Source organism: Schistocerca gregaria, chromosome 1, assembly GCF_023897955.1.
Source record: "Schistocerca gregaria isolate iqSchGreg1 chromosome 1, iqSchGreg1.2, whole genome shotgun sequence".
Classification (NCBI taxonomy): Eukaryota; Metazoa; Arthropoda; class Insecta; order Orthoptera; family Acrididae; genus Schistocerca; species Schistocerca gregaria.
In genome coordinates this window covers 679,147,635-679,163,278 of record NC_064920.1, presented here as the reverse complement: position 1 = coordinate 679,163,278, position 15,644 = coordinate 679,147,635, and the positions used below count along the sequence as shown (strand labels likewise).

Sequence of the window (15,644 nt, the reverse complement as noted above, 5' to 3'; positions counted from 1 at the left end):
CCCATTCAACCTGCACTGTATGCTAGCTTACGTATCATGGGCAAGAAACAGTTTTCTGGGGCCAAACAGCTTTCTGGGGCCCAACATGTTACCCTATATGACAGGTGTGTTGTGTTGGTGTAGTACTGGCACATTTTATCGACATACTTTGCACAGTGGCCTGCACATCAGGGGCAAATAAATGCTCTCCAATATCCTGGTGTGTAGCCTACCCTGCACAGCAGGCAAGCTATGAGTAGTACTGGCCCACTTTATGTAAATGTACTGCAGGGGATACACATGCCAATGAGTATGGCCAGGGACAGGTTGAGATGAAAAGAGGAGTGGATGGACAAAGTAAGGGGAAGGAGGAATGGAGAGAGGAAGGGGGAAGGAAGATATGGTCTGGGGCAGAGGAGTGGGGGAAATGGATGAAGAGACAAAGAGAGTGGGGAAGTGGAGTTAGACAGAGGTTGGAGGATGAAATGGCAGACAGATGGAGGAAGAAGTGGACAGCCATAGAGAGGAAGGGGTGGACAGTCAGAAGGAGAAGAAGGTGGGCAAACAGAGGGAAAAAGAGATGTGTTCAATACATGTGTCGAATGTATACATTGTCAAAGCAGTGGTGAAAAGTCTAGTATTATGTATAAAAATGGAACCAAAAACTCGTTGGATTGATATCCAAAATAACACTTAGTTCTACGAATAGAAGACACTCTCATCACAAGTCTACTTACATTTGTTGTAGTCGATTTAATTTTGTCAGTTTCCCTTTTCTTATTCAGAAAATCAATATATGAGATTCATTTTCTTCTGTCGTATCTTCTATCCACTTGATGTTCCGGAACTGAAACGACTGGCAATATCATCTGAAAACTCACAAGTACGAAACGGGGGACTCAACCTCAAATTCTGGTAATATCGGCTCCCACACCACGTTTCTCCGCAGCAGAGTATGAAGCACATGTTTGGCAGTACTGGAAATTTGTGGTAAGATCTTATGGGACCAAACTGCTGTGGTCATCGGTCCCTAAGCTTAACCACTACTTAATCCACCTTGAACTACCTTATGCCCGAGGGAGGACTCGATCCTCCGAAGGGGGAGGAGGGGGGGGGGGGGGAGCAGCGCCTCAGACCACGCACCGCTCGGCTTGGCTCTACTCTGCAGACGGCAAATATGCTGATGTAGCGATTAGTAAGACAATCTGCAAAGTGTCTGGCTGCCTAAAACCAATCCCAATTCAACAAATTTATGTCAATGCCGACATAGCCCCACCCACAATCACAGGCACTTTTTTTTGTGGGTTTAGGGCAATGGTCATTAGCGCCCTGACTAAGTTAGGAATGCACCGCGAGGCACAAGGTTAAAACAGCAACTAAAAGGGGCAATAAAACGAAGAACGCCAGCAGCAGCTCCTGGGTCATTCGCTAAAATGGCACAAGGACGTGAGGAGGACGTCCAAGCAGAGGGAAGAGGTTTCAAGGCCCGAAGCTTGTTGTCCGTAAGTGCAGCCCAATCGGCATGCCACAGCGATAAAATGCGCCGACAAATGACCCTGCTACAGTCTGATGAAGGGACACAACAAGAAGCCGCCCGAGGCTGGAGGACCGCAGCCTTGGCCGCGGCATCTGCAGCTTCGTTCCCAGGGATACCGACATGGCCAGAAACCCACATAAAGCTAATTGGAGACCCGTCGTCCACCAGCTGCTGAAGAGAGCGTTGGATCCGGTGCACGAAAGGATGAACCGGATACGGATCACTGAGGCTCTGGACGGCGCTCAGAGAATCGGAGCAGATGACATAAGCAGAATGTCGGTGGCGGCAGATGTAAAGAACAGCCTGGTAGAGGGCAAAGAGCTCAGCTGTGAAGACCGAACAATGGCCTTGTAGCCGGTATTTGAAACTTTGTGCCCCAACAATAAAAGAACACCAGACCCCGTCATTGATCTTAGAGCCATCTGTATAAATGAAGATCATTTTAATGAACTTCGAACGAAGTTCGACAAAACGGGAGTGGTATATCGAACTGGGGGCAACCTCCTTTGGGAGCGAGCTGAGGTCAAGGTGAACGCGAACCTGAGCCTGGAGCCAAGGTGGCGTGAGGCTCTCGCCCACTCTAAAGGTTGCAGGGAGTGAAAAATCAAGGCGTTGAAGGAGGCGACGAAAGCGAACTCCAGGGGGTAGCAGGGCAGAGACATTCAACCAGTATTAACGGTCGAGAGAGTCGTCAAAAAGAAACGATACGATGCGTGGTCGGACATTGACAGTAGCCGACAAGCATAACGACAAAGCAGTATATCGCGCCCGTAGGTGAGTGGCAATTCACCGGCTTCAGCATGAAGACTCTCGACGGGACTAGTATAAAACGCTCCGATCGCAAGGCGTAAACCCCGATGTTGTATGGAGTTAAGGCGGCGTAAGATGGATGGCCGTGCAGAGGAGTATACGAAGCTCCCATAATCCAGCTTGGAGCGGACGATCGACCGATATAGGCGAAGTAGGACGGTTCGATCCGCTCCCCACGACATACCACTGAGAACAGAAAGGACATTTAGAGAACGGGTACAATGGGCAGCCAAATATGACACATGTGGAGACCAGCTAAGTTTCCTGTCAAATGTAAGACCTAAAAATTTTGTTGTCTCCACGAATGGGAGAGCAACGGGACCGAGTCGTAAGGACTGTGGGAGAAACTCTTTGTAGCGCCAGAAGTTAATACAGACAGTCTTCTCGGCAGAAAAACGGAAGCCATTGGCGACACTCCAGGAGTAAAGACTGTCAAGAGAACGCTGAAGACAGCGCTCCAGGAAACATGTACGCTGCGCGCTGCAATAGATGGTAAAATCGTCCACGAAAAGGGAGCCTGATACATCAGCTGAGAGGCACTCCATTATTGGATTGATCGCTATGGCGAAGACAGCGACGCTTAAAACTGAGCCCTGTGGCACCCCATTCTCCTGGCGAAAGGTGTTTGACAGGACAGAACCCACACGTACCCTGAACTGTCGATCCATTAAAAAGGAACGAATAAAAAGAGGGAGGCGACCGCGAAGGCCCCATGTATGCATGGTGCGGAGAATTCCCACCCTCCAACAGGTGTCGTAAGCCTTCTCCAAAACAATGAACACAGCCGCGGTCGGGCGCTTCCGCAAGAAGTTATTCATAATGAAGGTCGACAAGGTAACCTGATGGTCAACAGCAGAGCGGCGCCTACGAAATCCACATTGTACATTGGTAAGTAGGCATCGAGATTTGAGCAGCCAAACCAAACGAGAGTTAACCATTCGATCCATCACCTTACAGACACAGCTGGTAAGCGAGATGGGTCGATAACTGGAAGGCAAGTGCTTGTCCTTCCCCGGCTTACGAATCGGTACAACAATAGACTTACGCCAGCATGCGGGAACATGTCCCTCAATCTAGATGCGATTGTAAGTACGAAGAAGGAAACCTTTACCCGCAGGAGAAAGTTTCTTCAGCATCTGAATATGAATAGAATCAGGCCCTGGAGCGGAGGACCGTGACCGGGCAAGTGCATCTTCGAGTTCCCGCATGGTGAATGGGGCATTATAACTTTCACGATTCGAGGAGTGGAAGTTAGGTGGCCTAGCCTCCTCTGCCTGTTTTCGGGGGAGGAAAGCAGGGTGGTAATGAGCCGAGCTCGAAACCTCTGCGAAAAAGTGGCCGAAGGCATTGGAAATATTCTCAGGGGCCACAAGGACGTCATTCGCGACCGTCAAGCCAGAAACTGGTGAGTGGACCTTAGTGCCAGATAGCCGACGCAGGCTACCCCAGACAACAGAAGAAGGAGTAAAACTGTTGAAGGTGCTTGTGAAAGCAGCCCAGCTGGCATTCTTTAATAATACGACGACACTGCGCACGTAATCGTTTATAATTGATACAATTCGCCACTGTAGGGTGGCGTTTAAAGGTGCGTAGAGCACGTCGACGAGCACGTAAAGCGTCTCTACATGCTGCTGTCCACCAGGGGACCGGTACGCGACGTGGAGAAGAAGTAGTGTGAGGGATGGAATATTCAGCAGCAGTGAGAATACCGTACGTGAGGTGTGCGGCCTGACTATCGCAGCATGTGAAGATTTGATCCTTAAAGGTCGCCCTGGAAGAGAAGAGCCCCCAGTCTGCTTTGGAGATGTTCCAACTAGTTGAGCTTGTAGAGGGGGGTATGATGCAGGAGATGGGTAACACACGGGAAGTGGTCGCTCGAATATGTATCAGAAAGTGCATACCACTCAAACCGGGGTGCAAGTTGGGTAGTACATACAGAGAGGTCTAAATGGGAATAGGTGTGAGATGTGTCTGAAAGAAAAGTAGGGGCGCCAGTATTGAGGCAGACAAGATTGAGCTGGATGAAAACGTCTCCTAACAGGGAGCCCCTCGGACAGGATGCTGGAGAGCCCCAAAGAGAATGGTGAGCATTGAAGTCTCCAGTTAACAAGAATGGTGCTTGTAGCAGAGCAATAATTTGCATCATGTCTGCCCTGGTAACGGCAGACGACGTTGGAGTGTAAACGGTACAAATGGAAAATGTAAAAGTGGGGAGAGTAATGCGGACGGCAACTGCCTGCAGGTCGGTGTGCAATGTGATGGGATCATAGTAGATATTATCCCGGACCAGCAACATAACCCCTCCATGAGCCGGAATACCTGCCACAGGGGGTAGATCAAAACGCACAGAGGTGTAGTGTGCCAAGGCAATGTGATCACATGGGCGTAGCTTCGTTTCCTGGAGGGCTACGACGAACGGACGGTGCAAGCGGAGCAGCAATTTCCAAGTCCTCTCGGTTGGAGCGAATGCTGCGAATATTCCAGTGAATAAGTGCCATCGTAAGAAGAAGATGCAAGAAGGGGTCATCTCGAAGGCTGCTGAGGGCCCGGCTTCGAGCGAGCACTGCCGCCGCTAGCAGTAGGCGGACAGTCATCGTCCATTTGTTCTATAGGTTCATCGGCCATCTTGTGAAGATGGCCGGGAGGGGGAGCTTCCTCCGCTGGTGAACGGCCAGATGTTCGGCTACCAGCGGTGCGGCCAGGCGAAACGGATGACGGCCTGGGGCGGCAACCGCTGGGTGGCGCAGGAGAAGAAATGCGCCGTGGCGGGGAAGGAGAACTGTGCTTCCGATGAGCCTTCTTGGAAGGTCGTTTTGTGGAAGTATTGGTCGATGGCTGGGAGTTCGAGGTACGTAGGAGGTCTGCACGAGACGGTTCCTTTTTGAAGGCCCGTGCATCTGACTTCTGGGTCTTCGTCTTGGCAGAAGCTGATAAAGGTGCTTGTGTCTGAAGGGTGACGGGAGGAAGAGGAGACGTCGACCGGGCGATCTTAGCACTGGCCGAACGGACGACCGTAGTGCTGAAGTCAGATCGCATGTCTGCGTCGCCACCTCCCTGGTAGTCCGAGGAGAAGCGAGGACAGTAGTGTATTTCCCCGCCGGGAGCAGCGTGGGATTCCTACTAGCAAGTAGCTTGCGAGCAGCCGAGGTGGACACTTTCTCTTTGACCCGAATTTCTTGGATACAGCGTTCTTCCTTGTAGATGGGACAGTCGCGGGAGGGCGCTGCATGGTCACCCTAACAGTACACACAACGAGGAGACGGGGGTGGACAGTCACCCTCATGGGCATCCCTGCCACAAGTGACACATTTAGCCGCGTTGGAGCAAGACTGGCGAGTGTGATTAAAACGCTGACACTGGTAGCAGCGCGTAGGTGTCGGAACATAGGGGCGAACAGAAATAACCTCGTAGCCCGCTTTGATGCGTGACGGCAGCTGAACACTATCAAAGGTTAAGAAAAGTGTCCGGGTAGGTATAAGGTCATTGTTGACCTTTTTTATGACTCTATGAACAGTCGTCATGCCCTGCTCAGCGAGGAAAGACTGTATCTCCTCGTCAGTCAATCCGTCGAGTGATCTAGTATATACCACACAACGAGACGAATTTAAAGTGCGGTGAGCCTCCACCCGGACAGGGAACGTGTACAGGAGTGTGGCCCGAAGCAGTTTTTGTACCTGAAAGGCGCTCTCAGTTTCTAGTAACAATTGACCGATCCGGCTATGGCATCTACGCCCTTCTGGATAACGAAAGGGTAGACAGAGGAAAAATCCTTTCCGACCTCGGATCGAGAAACTACGAGGAACTGTGGGGCAGGCGGTAGTACTTTTGTCACTGGTGGCTGGTCAAGTTTCCGTTTGTGGGCAGAAGTCGAGAGAGGAGAAGAAGAAGAAGAGAAATCCATTGCGGAGGAATCCCCCATGATTGCCAGCGACTCCGATGGCGCGCTCCTTCCTTGTGGGGACCCTCTCAGAGGGCACTCCCGTCTTAGGTGATTGTTCACACCTCAGATCACACCTCCCGAGAAACGGACGGAGGGTAGAATCAGCATGTTCGGAAGGTGTCAGCTCAGGCAATCACCCCTCCCTGGGCCTGGCCTTTACCAGGGGGTACGTGCGTGCCTTACTTGTCTACCCAGGGCGGGGAATTATGCGTTACCCCGTCACCGGCTACGCGTGCGAACGCGTGGGTCGTCGGCCTTCAGGCACGCACAGGGAGAAAGGAAGAAGAGGAAAAAGAAAGGAGAGAGGAGGGAAAGAAAGGACAGACTGTCTCAAACGCCGAGGCGGAGACCAAAGAAGGCAAGGAGAAGAAGGCAAGGGAAAGAGTAAGTAAGACAGTGAGATGGAGAAGAACAAAGAAAGGAACCAACCAAAGAAAGGAAGAAACCAGAAGAAGTGAACAAACCAAAATAACCGCAAATATAGGTCGTTGAACCGTCCGTCTCCGGACGCAAACGCTAACTACCCCCTTGAGGGGGAGGGACTCCTTTTAGTCGCCTCTTAGGACAGGCAGGAATACCTCGCGCCTATTTTAACCCCCGGACCCGCAGGGGGGACAGGCACCCGTTATGTGGCTACTGCAATCCCGGCAAAGCTTTATGCGAATGACCAACCCGTTAACCGAGCAGCCTGAAATAGGACGTGAAATTTTACAGCAAAGCTGTATTAATCAGACGCTAATAAAGCCTCAAGAACAACTGGCTGCTAGGAGCCATCTACAGGTTCCAAAAGGAGAGACCTGACAGTTTAAGTACTCAATTCACACACTGTAACACCAACCTGAGAAAATGGGGATACAAACACGATTCAATACAACATCAGCAACATCTAATAATATGCCTAAAAACAGGCAGACCCTATCACAGCAAATCAAAAAGCCATCCATGTGCTGATCATTGGAAATACATGATACATGTATGCAGTACAGTTGGTGAGCAGAACACAGAGCAGAACACACAAAGAAAGAAAGGTATCTTCCTTCTTGGCGGAAGGTCGCAACATTCTCAGTTAAGACTCTCTCTCTCTCTCTCTCTCTCTCTCTCTCAAAAAAAGGCCCTACGTTCTACAAGGTGATGGAGATGACAGAAAAACGTTATCATTTTTCTCATAATTTCCATGATGAAGGTTATTTACTTTTGTGCTGAACTTTGTAACAAAGCACATCTACGAACGGGATACACGGACGACAGACGCTGTAAAGGAACTGAAAATATTGTGATTTAATCGCAGAGGTGCTGAAAAATTGTTCCAGTGACACACCAGAGAAATATCTGGTAAACTTTTTATCTTTGAGAGACATAGGAACAATTTCGCCCTTCGTTTTTTATTTCTTGTATGAACGACTACTTTTTGTTCTGATGGGCTGGTGGTATGTCGTACTGTCTAATTACTAGTGTGTGTGTGTGTGTGTGTGTGTGTGTGTGTGTGTGTGTGTGTGGTAAATGAATGAGTTAAAAGACGCAAGATGTGTTTTATATTATTTTCATCGCACGACAAGCCTTATTCCCATGCCTATGGAGTATTTATGTTAAGCAGAGAAGGCGAGTTTTAGATGGAACCGAAGATCTTCAAAACGGCGCTGCTCAACAATAGAGGTACGTGATTGTGCTCTCTACTTTCCTTTCGTGGCCGCTAAAATTACTTCCGATTCGTTTTGCCGAGACATTCAGAACCTGCAATCTTCTTTTTCTTATAAAAATACTAGTCAGATGCAAAAGAAATACTCTTAGATTTAAATAATTGCCATTCTTTTACCCAGGCCACGGGGAATGATAGAACGTACGTGCCTCTACTCTGAATGTACGTTCGCAATCTCCGAGTGTGTTACGACGAAATTATTTCACAATGAATATTTCTCATCAGACCGCAACCACTCGCACGCGAATGTACGTACCCTCTGAATGTATCTAGTCAGTCACGCGCGTTGTTCAAAAGCTTTACTTTTAATATTCAGTGGATTACATTTCCGAAATTAATTTTTGTTTATGCTGCAAATCGTACTTCACGTGAAGTATTTATTACGTAAGTTTCAGGCTCAATTTAATAAAAAAAAGATTCCGAATAATAGAAATAAAGAATAACAATCAAACAAATCAAACCTAAATAAACAGAAAGAGGGAACGTTACAACGCACAAACCACAGAAGTGGTTAAATAAGGATTTACACTGTAGGAGCGAGCTAACGTCTCCGCCAAAACGTGAAGTCTCCCATAGCCAAACTGTAAGTTGAATTTGAACTGAAACTTATCAGCTTCAGAGCTGAAGTATTGCTAGAAACCGAATTTAGCTGTAATGGAACGCCGAATGATTTCGATTATGTGACGGATCTTAATAAATGTTAAGTAAATTTACAAAGAGTACTATAACCGCAATATCTTCAGCATCCGTGGTATCGTAATAAACTCAATTTAAAGTGGATGAAGCACTCAAATTCAGTGACACAGAAAGTAAGTACAAGACTTTTGTGACGATGCGGGGAATAGCCAATGCAACTAATTTCATTGGTCATATTTATTTAACACAAGTTACCGCAGCGGAGAATAGTGGACTGCTAAATTTGCAGCTGATAGGCTCGTTCCTGAAAAAGCATCTCTTACATTCTGAAAATATTGGAAGGGAAGTGACATTCCACTTGAGGAAGTCTACTAACAAAAATTCGCGACTAAATGAACAGCTTGTTGTCGACCACTAGAGAGTACAGCGTCGACGAGAGGTGTAAGACTATTTTCACTTCATAGAATGCGAATGTCAGCATGTAATTATATTATCCGATTTCTCGTGTGTCTCTTCTTATGTGGTCCCCATCACGATCAAATAACACTACCTCGTTTTTATAGTACCATTTATACATTCTTTGAACTGCCTGTATTTATATGCGAAGAATGACATCATGGGACGACTAAAAGTTGCTATAATGTGTACTTACAGGCAACCACTTCCGGTCAAGTGACCATGTTCAAGTCACAGATTAATGTTACTTCAGGTTAAAGTTCCTTGGTCATATTAATATTTTTTTCCAGTTGCAGCATCTGTCAAATATACATGCATCTACGATGGAAAGTCAATTAGTATCCGCAATTTAGTTATATTTTTGTTTATTTTGGTAGTACTGTCGTTTTACGTTGATGACGCATACTTTATTTATTTGTAGTTATATCATTGCAATTTTCAAGCTGCTGGTGAGTTTCGTATTGGCTGCCGTGATGTTAATCATGGCTACTCCGCTGTCTATTTGCACCAGAGAAGAGCAACGTTCAGTGATCTGTTTTTTTGTGGTCGGAAGGGGCCGAAATTCATTGAAGACTTTCGGTACAGTACTGGAACAGTGTTTTGCCACAACGAAGTGACTTCGAATAGAGTGAAAAATGGAGTGAAAAATTCGGAAATGGTCGCACAATTGTTTACGCACGATGAAGGAGCCTGACGATCGTTTACCGCCACACATGAAGAAACCATTGGGCGTTCACGTGAAATGATTCTCTTAGATAAACGATTACCTATTGATGAAGTGGCAAATTGCCTGCAAATTAGTCATGATTCTGCCTACGAAATCATCCAAAACAGACTTGGTTTTCATAAAGTTTGTGCAAGATGGGTCGCAAAATAACTCACATAGTTGCATAAACAAAGGCGCTTGGACATCTGCAAAAACCATTTGGATCGCCATGGTAATGAAGGGGACAACTTCTTAGACATGATCATTACTGGTGACGAAACATGGATCCATCATTACGAGCCGGAGAGTAAATGGCAGAGTATGGAATCGAAACATACAAATTCGCCTGCAAGAAAAATGCTCAAGACCTACACGTTCGCAGGAAAACTCATGCTTCCGGCTTTCTGGGGCGCAGAAGGTCCAGTACTGGAACATTATGGGGAAAGGGGCACAACAATGAACAGTTTACGTTGCAGTGAGGTGCTTATTGCCAGGCTAAAGCCTGCAATTCGAAACAGACGCCGAGGATTGCTGTCAAAAGGTGTTGTGTTGTAACACGACAATGCCCATACTGCCGAAACGCTCCAGAAACTCAAATTTGAAGTACTGGATCATCCTCCATATAGTCCCGATCATGCCCTTTCGATGACTTGTTTGGTCCACCCAAACAGACATTAAGCGGCCGTCGATTTGCCTCGAATGAAGCAGTGCATTCTTGGCTCGCATCTCAACCGAGAACCTTATTTTATGAGGGCATCAGAAAGCTTTTACAACGATGGACCAAGTGCGTTGAAACAGAAGGAGACTCCGTCGAAGAATGTTCTTGTAAGATTCCTATTTGATTATAATAAAATTTTATAACTACTCTGCGAACAATAATTGACTTACCCTCGTATTAGCTTACGCACTTAACACCACTCAACACAGTAAAATCGACAGTACATCGCAGTCTCCATTTTATTTTACTTAACACCTGTGCGAATAAGCGACAGAGACCGTCTGCAGGTCCTTGAGACGATGAGGTGAATATTTTCTAATGAAGCCTCTGACACTGTCCCGCAAGCGGCTATTTCGGTACCTGGCGGACCACATTCTTTGTGGGAGTATGCAGCAGCAGCAGTGCGAGTGATGTGGCGCGCCGGCCGTGACTAACATGCACTTTGGCAACCCTTTTATCGACGTAGTTCCGCCCGAAGAGACTGTCTGGAACCACGGGCGGCTGACAATCGCGCCCACATCGCCCGTTCTTTCTTCGATTCACGTCAAGATCACAACTCATTTCCCAAATATAAAAATCTTCACAAATGGACTGTCTACTGCAATAACAGCTTCCAGTCGTATATACATGGAAACTTGTTGCACAGGGTAATGACACTCGTTGAAAGTACTAGCTATGAGATTAGCAGAGATATGTGAGCCAATTACGGTTAAGCAGAAACCATTACCGCCATTATAAAGCAATTATTTTGAGACTACTGTAAGCCAGCGCTACTTATCCACTGTTCTATAAAACGAATCAGTCCGCGGTGGCCGAGCAGTTCTAGGCGCTTCAGTCCGGAACCGCGAGACTGCTACGGTCGCACGTTCGAATCCTGCCTCGGGCATGGATGTGTGTGGTGTCCTTACGTTAGTTAGGTTTAAGTAGTTCTAAGTCTAGGGGACTGATGACCTCAGATGTTAAGTCCCATTGAACCATTTTTATAAATTGAAGTTAATAAAATTTTCTCGGGCTTCCAGCCGCGTCAGGTGGTTAAAATCCCACGAGCTTTCGACCGAGCTCTCCCCGGTCATTGTCGAGTGGTAAGACAGACTGCTGTTTCGCCGTGGCAGCGTCGTTATATAGCTGCACTGCTGGCTCTGACGTCACTGGTGCTATCTTCCTCGCCATATATGATAATGTTTTCATTCCGCGTCCGTCGCGCCCGTTTTAACATCGCGATAGCCGGGTCCCAGGCTGTGCTGAGCTGCAAACCTCCGTCCTTGTTGATGGTGTTTTCAGATGTTTTTATTTCAATATCTTCTTTTACCTAAGACGCTATCCCAAAATCCCATGGATGTGTGTGATGTCTTTACGTTAGTTAGGTTTAAGTAGTTCTAAGTTCTAGGGGACTGATGAACTCAGCAGTTAAGTCCCATAGTGCTCAGAGCCATTTGAACCAACCCAAAATCCCTTCGTCTTCATAACGTCAGATGTTTCTTCGAATAGAATTCGGTGTCCATTTTCTTGAAGTCTGAGGGTAAGAGCCTGCCACGACCTACAGCATAGGCGCACGTTGATTTAAATATTCATGCGGTGCTGTTGTTTAATTACTGACGACTCGTGATATCACATTTGCTAATTTAATGATGATAGTAGCACGAACGGGTGTTCATCGTCGAGCCTCGAGATCCACTAAGCTGCCGTCCAGGTAACTGCTATTGTCGTTGAATTATGAGCCGCCCTCCCACTCTTTCTCTCGCCGGATTTGCTTCCTTTATCAGTGAATTTCTATTATTCCTGGGGTAATGTGCACCGTAATGATTTTTTGCTTGTGTGCGATGGTTTATGCACTCTTTGCCCACTTTCAGTGCTATTTTTATTCAATCTCTGCTGCACATTTTGAGGGCATAATACAAGCTTTTTCATAGTCTACGTATTACTCTCCTCTCATAACTGTTTTTGAAGTACACTTCCAGTACTATATTTTGTATGTATCGATAATTATGTGAACCGCATTTGAATGGGAAGACTGACACATCAATTCACCATGCCAGTAGAAAAAGAAATTACGCTTTGGTGTGCCACGGTCCCAGACGGGTGTTTGTGGCGGTTCCCATTTTTTATTATGAACTTCGCCTTTTTTACGCTCGAAAGTTTTTGTTTAGTACACAACACTGAATCTGCCCTTTTAGTCTGAGAGTTTAGTGCGTTCACATTCGTGAATGCATTCGTAGGAAACATCTGCACACTTAACTGAATTATACCCATACTCTGCGTCATTATTACAGCCCTGAAAGTCGGCGTACCGCGAAACTGTGATGCTTATCTTCACGAGATTTTTCTCCTTGGGGAGCGACACGAATTTTTTTTCTCCGTCGAAAGGCATAAAACGCGACGTTAATTAACGTTGGTGCATAACGACGGCGTGCACAGGCAATTCAGTTACGATCAATACAGCTGTTAAGGAAATTACGGTCGAGCCGAGTGATAAACTCGGCGCAATCAAGGCGCATTCAGCAGTGCCTTTGCTATAATTACAAGTATTAATGAACGTCGCTGATTTTTAATTTGAATCAGAATCTCGTTCATTAGCGAAAGTCTACCGCTGCCTACTGAGAAGCAGCTTCCGGTTTTCCCACTCAGTATTCATCCCTGGTTTCGAGTAACTAAATATTCCGTGGAGGTGGATGGGAAAACCGTTACCGCCCCAACAATACTATTTCCAAAAGGGAATTCTAATTACGGTTCACATTGGAACTTTGTTCAGGGTATGAAAGTTTGGTCGCGGTACAACTGAACACATGCAGACGCTACAGCCCAATACATGAAGTCGGGTAGCATGAAGACTCGTACTCAGGAGGTAGTGTACCATTAAAACCGTAGTCCCCATACACGAGGGTCTTACTACAATTTGACTAAGAGCATCTAACCGACAGCTTCAGATGGAAAGCTCTTTGTTCATCCTAACGTAAGATTCGTACGGTAAAAATTGGTTCTAAATTAACATCCAGTTTTAGCTACAACACAAAATTGTTTGCAATTGTCCGTCCCTTTTCATTTCAGTTTTTGTGTTTGTACAGGGTGAGTCAAGAGGAAATGTACATGCTTCGAGGGTGACAGTGATCTGAATAAAAATGGTTCAAATGGCTGTGAGCACTATGCGACTTAACTTACGAGGTCATCAGTCGCCTAGACTTAGAACTAATTAAACCTAACTAACCTAAGAACATCACACACATCCATGCCCGAGGCAAGATTCGAACCTGCGACGGTAGCGGTCGCTCGGCTCCAGACTGTAGCGCCTAGAACCGCACGGCCACTCCGGCCGGCGATCTGAATAAAAAACGTCATATAAACATACAAGTTTGTCCTGCTCTTAACAGTTACCGAGGTTGCTAATGAAAACAATAGGGAAAAACACAGATGCAAGTCATAGCAATGAGACGTTGTGTTGTAATGTTTTGTTTAATTGTGTACATTTCCTCACAAAAGATGTTTAAAAGTCCACAGTCAATTGCAATGCAGTATGAAGCTGTTGTAGACAGCTGCTGTGTTATTCACATGAGCTCATTCGTACGGAATGCTGTATTCATCGTATTCTGTTCGCTGATGAGTCGACATTTACCCGCAAATGCATAAATAACAGGTCTAACTTTCATCCGTGGGCACATGAAAATATCCATGCCATTGTGGAAACAAATTTTCAGCGATGTTTCTCAGTGGACGTCTAGTGTGGTATTACTGGTGACCAACTCATCAGTCCACTTACTTTAGATAACCGTCTTAATGGGGAACGGTTGTTACCACAATACTTCGTGAGAGTATTCCTTTCGCAACGCGACGTGGTTAAGTACTTTGACAAGAGTGACGCCCACGAATTTCAAACAGCTGTATCTGACATGGTTAGGAAGAGGACATATTTTCCTTTGAGGCTTTTTGTTCTGAAACACCAATACTATCACCATCCACAGCATGATACTTTCCTCCTGAGTCATCCTGTTTTTACTAGGCGGGCTCGGAGCGTATTATTCCAGGTTTTGCTTTGGGTTGCCATTTCAGAAAGTATTATTCGCAGGAACATAATAGGTTTTGTGGGGGTTAGCTCCCATGAACTAAAGCCACAGAGCCTAACATAAGTGGATTAATCTACTTACTGTTGTCGCTTTGTTTAAAAAGTAGTACAACTACAAAGTCAAAATTCCTCGGCTCAGATAATTTGCTTCATTTAAAAATGATGTTTAATTAATATTAATTAAAGCATTGATAAAAATTGTCTACAAATTTCTAAACACGTTTTCTTTACAAAATTCCGTTTCGGAATTGTACGCTCCTAACCAAACAAAATCTTCTGTAAAACACTTCAACTGCATTATGTTCGGTTTTCATTTTGACATTTTTATGGTGACTTTTGTATTTTTAGTTTCTCTGTCTTCATACGAACATATTGCAAACATTATTTGCACTCTAACGATACTGTCAGTCTGCGAGGGTCCAGGATTTCTATCACGAAGTGCTAAATCTTCCCTAAAACTGGTCTGAAACGTAATTTGAGATCGTATAAAAATAATTTGATTGCATGTACAACAGATACCCGTGTAACACTTCATATGTCACTACACTTTTGTTCCTGAATAATGGTACGCTGGAAACGACGACGGCGCCCTTGTTGGCGTGCTTTCGATGTGTGTATTTCTTTTTGTAAGATGGTGGCAATAAACGAACGTTACCTAAAGTTTTTGTTTGTTATTCTTAACTTAATACCATCTCTGACTTCAAATGAAGCCATGGACCTGCAGTCCTAGAAGAAACATCAAGATTAACCACTGGAATAGTAGATATGGGTAAGTACTGATGCCGATTCGATTGCATGCTAGAAAATAATGATAGGTAGATCTCGAACTATAATACGAGTTTAATGATCACACAGGTACTCTATGTGGTTAAGTACTTTGACAAGTGTGGTTCATGGTGTGGGTTCCTGTAGTCACGTCCTAGTTCATGAACCACGGGCAACGTATGAGTGGCCAAGTAAGTGGTCCCGACAGTCGGGATACCAGTTACTTTGGAATAAGGCTGGGCATCTCGGACATATTCTGAGTCGTGGTCACCTTTGTGCTCATACGGCAAAGACTACCAAATCCACCGGTTAGTCCCTCAACCGTTAGGGGTAAAACTCAATGGGAC

General features: G+C 45.9%; 1 protein-coding gene across 1 annotated transcript in view; it reads right to left on the bottom strand.

Annotated features, from left to right (window-relative positions):
* LOC126363182 (uncharacterized) overlaps positions 1-15,644 on the bottom strand; it is a 1,127,484-nt gene that overhangs the window by 472,077 nt on the left and 639,763 nt on the right. The window lies entirely within an intron of this gene.